Here is a 4214-nt window from a genome sequence, read left to right as displayed (position 1 = left end):
TCGACGAGAAACCAAACCCCTCCGTGTGAGATGTGGCACGGCAAATTGAATCTGAGCAAGGGTTTCGTGCAGAGGGCCAAAGCTCCAGCTGGATTACGTACGTTGAAAGTTCAGAAGGCTCTAACAGAATACGGCTGCGAATAGCCGTACCCGGAAGTCACACGAATAAAAACTGACGAAACTACACTGTTGCGTTATGGACGACGAGGCCTACGTGAAAGCGGATTTCACCCAGATTCCGGAGAACCAGTATTTCACTGGAAAAGATAACTTTGATGTTCTATAGAGCCTCCAAAAACAGAAAATATTGAATTTTGCCAAGAAATTCCTGATTTGGGAACCCACCGAAGAAGTGGGAGAAAACCGTACTCGTGCATTAGATGCCATAGCTGTGCGCGCTCGATTGTATCGCATGCTGCCCTGAAATCCACGCAATCATGGTGCGTGGGTACGTTGTACTCCCGACATTGCTGGAGGATTTGTCGGGAGTAAAAATTTGAACCGTGATGGAAAATTTGAAAAAAGATACAGCAAATTTCTTTTCAGCAATATTGCCGGTAAAATAGTTCTACAAATGCACCATATATAAACTTGCTTTAGCCGGTATTGTCAAACGAATCAATATCGAGTCTAGGTGATCGAGCCATCCCTGGTCGCAGTTGGCTAAGAAATATATGATTTAGCAAGCGTGAACAAATGAAACCCTCCCAACACGCCAGAGCTCAGCCCAATCCATGAAACCTGAAGAACACATAAAAATTTGTTGGAAGATGGAAGCAGTTTAAGGCAAACTGGCGGCGAACAAAGTGAACGATATAGCTATGTATAATCTGCTGGCATTGGCAGGAGTTATTTTTTCTGTATTTTATACTGATTGAACTTCAAAAAGAATAATAATTTACTTTATTTAATGGAAGTTAAATTAATTTACACGCATTCTTGTTTGACCCTATTTGAATCGTAACACCCTTCAGGCTGATGAAACTGTTCGATAGCATCCGTAAAAGTTACCATTACTACTAGCTAATTAATATTGATTGCCTTACTAGCAAAGGAGATGGAACGGAATAAATTTATATCTTTTGCTTAGTTGATTTGAAGGCAAGAAAAAACACCATTTTCACAAGACTTAATCAATTTATTTTTCGAAATAGTCATTAATTTCTTCATGCAAGAGAGCTTTAACGGTCACGACATTAAATTAAAATCGATTGCTACCCTCCATAATTTTAACTGTGTTGTATCGTTGCGTCATTCGGACGGGCACGTTCATATACTTATGAAACCCCTATTATGAAAAATCATAAAAAACAATTCTCTGATTCCCTAATTCTGAACGCTATCGATTTTTCCCTAAAACAAACCCCGATTTCACTCTACACCGAAAGCAGAAAAGTCTTTTATTGTCGAACGATAAATTGCTTGCTTAACAATGGAGGGATGCTTTTAGCCAGAAACGCTTATCACAATCACGATCAGCTGTTTTATATAGAAAGTTCAGCATTTTACATGCGTCCCCGAAAGAGCCAAATCAACCAGCAGCCGCAGTGGTAGGCGAGAAGGAAGGGAGCACCTCTTCCCGTTAGATCATTAGCGGCTCCATTCTGTTCCTCTCCGATAGCGCCATGATGAACGATTAGTGTGTATTGAACTTTTCGTGTGCCGTTTTTCTTCCGCCCATTGGATGTGCCCTGCAGAGGTATGACTGCGTGTGGCAAAGGATCATTCTCCTCCACCGTCGTGATGTACCGTTGATTCGGTCCCGGCTGAATTGGTATGAAGTCAATATTACTATCATCACGCACGAAGTCAATGTCTGCAAGGTCGTCGCTGAAGCCTTCGTTAGAGTAATCATCTTCATCCTTCAACCTGGCATCAGTTTGGAACACGAACGGAGCGTTGGCTAAGTCATTTCCGAACCGTTCTCCCCTGTTGTCATCATCGTCGTCTTCGTCATTGTCATCCTGGAATGCAAATCGTTTCATACGATACTGCTCTACGCCATTCTGGTTTAGCGCAATTACATCCTTTTTCTCGTGTCCCTTTGCAGAGGACCGAAGTTGAGATTTTAGTTCATTGAATTTATAGTGGAAATTCGAGTAGCCGTTCGGAATGCGCCTTCCGGTCAGCAGATCTAGCTCGTGTTGATTCGATAGAGGCGATCCATAGCGGGAAATAGCGTACCTATTCCTACGGGGAGGTTTTTCGTTCGTGTCCGTGTGTGTATCAAAATTCCAATTACTTTTCGGAGTACCTCCGAAGCGCGTTTTCAACAGATGCTGTTGCTGCTGCCACTTTTGCACTCGATTCAGATTTTTGCCCTCAACTTGAGCACTGCACAGTACACTGATTACAATCGCAATCACCAGGACTCCAATCAAGCCGTTCATTTGAAACCGCGCGCGTGTTGCTATCGTCGCTACTGAGATGATTCTGGTTCTGGTCTGGCTGGTTTAGGTTTGACTAGGACGACAGCGACGCAGCGGCAGCACCAATGCGTATTGCTACGGATGCTGCGCCCGCTGCTGTGCTGCCAGAGATGGGAAGTGAATGAAATCAATAATTCTGTAGACCGGGTGGCGCCGTCGGTTCCACCCATACCCTTCCTTTCACCAGAACATCACCAGCAGCAGCAGCAGCAGCAGCCAAGTACCTTTTTAGGGATAGTCCTAGTCTATAGTCTATAATATCGCTTTTTATGTAGCTGCCAAAAGGTTGTGTGCACCCGATAGGATTGAAATTGTTTGTTCGTCCTTCGTGGAGCGGTTGTGAAGCGGAGACCGGGGAAGGGAAGGTACGTGGGTAGTAATAAATTACTGTCACATTTTGTGGGAAATTTTGGGAGCAACTGCTATTCTGCGTTCGGCCGCCGACAAAGCGATACTGGGCAATGTGTGTACTTTTGTATCGATTAGAGTTGATATATGGAGGAATTTAATTTGCGGTTTAGTTTCGAATCGATAGAGGATAACCTTCGGCATTGTTTTACGGGGATATATGCTTTATGAACTCAGCAGTCAGCACAGTGAACGGAAATATTTAGTTGTATTTGGTGTATGCACATGTTGGTAGTAGGGATGTGCGTTCGCCCCTTATACTTTTAAGTCAGTTTCAATAAGAAGAACAACAATAAATCTAATTTTGTTCATCAAATTTGTTAAATGATGTCGAAATTTTAACATTTTTAGATGGCATGCCCAGTTTACTAAGAGTTTTTTTCTATTTTTGGAATACCTATATTATTTTGCTGGGTTTATCCTGTTTTATAACCGAATCATGAGATATGCAGCCTATCGTGTTTTTTTAGTCGCTTCACAATACACATACACAATTCACATTTAAATTTCAATCACCAAGGGTAGTATGTATCAATCTAATCAGTTTTGTTGTAAAACCATGTTCAACCATAATACGCTACAGGTCATTTTGTTTAACTGAATCGTACGCTGTCTTGAAGTCCAAAAAACAAAGGTGCGTCTGCAAAGGTTGAATTCCCGGAACTTATCGAGAATCTGTCGCGAAAGGAAACATTTAGTCCGCCGTGTAGCGTTGCTCTCAAAAACCAACAAAGGTGCCCTTAAGTCTATGAAACAGGATGCGGGAAGGAATTTTGTATACAAAGTTAGGGAAAGGAATGCCCCGATAATTGCTGCGTCCAGTAACTAGGTTCCCCTCCTTGTTGTTACACATACCAAAAGTTGACTCGGTCTAATTCCTGATTCCGTTAATCGTTTTAAAGAAACTTCTCATATTACGCCTCTCGAAGCAATTCTTCTCCTCCGCAAGAATTCGATTCCAGTGCTGGCGATTCTTACGTGCTAGATGATCTCTCTGCTCTAGCGTGTCACAGTTTCAGCCAATATGTGAACTCTGGCTCGATTGACTTCTCGTCGCGTCGGTCACTTGCTGGTACTTTGCGTCAAACCACTTACTGGAAGTGGCTGCAAGAGCATCTCCCAATTCTTCTCACGCTGTAGTACTGATCAAATCGTGAATATGTTTCCACTGCTGGTTTAGATTCTCTTCAAATCGTTCACCGATCAGCTGCCAGAGTACTCTGTAGCAACTACTTCCGCTGATAACCACCAAATGTTCTGCCGTACCTTCCTCGTTTGTTTCGATTTGAATACGTCGGATTACTGGACGCGAATCTTGTTTACTGTAAGATAGTGGTCCGCTTTGATGTTTGGTCCCAGGAGGACCGCACGCCTGCG

The sequence above is a fragment of the Sabethes cyaneus genome, chromosome 3 (genome assembly GCF_943734655.1).
Source record: "Sabethes cyaneus chromosome 3, idSabCyanKW18_F2, whole genome shotgun sequence".
Classification (NCBI taxonomy): Eukaryota; Metazoa; Arthropoda; class Insecta; order Diptera; family Culicidae; genus Sabethes; species Sabethes cyaneus.
This window is presented reverse-complemented; position numbering follows the sequence as displayed.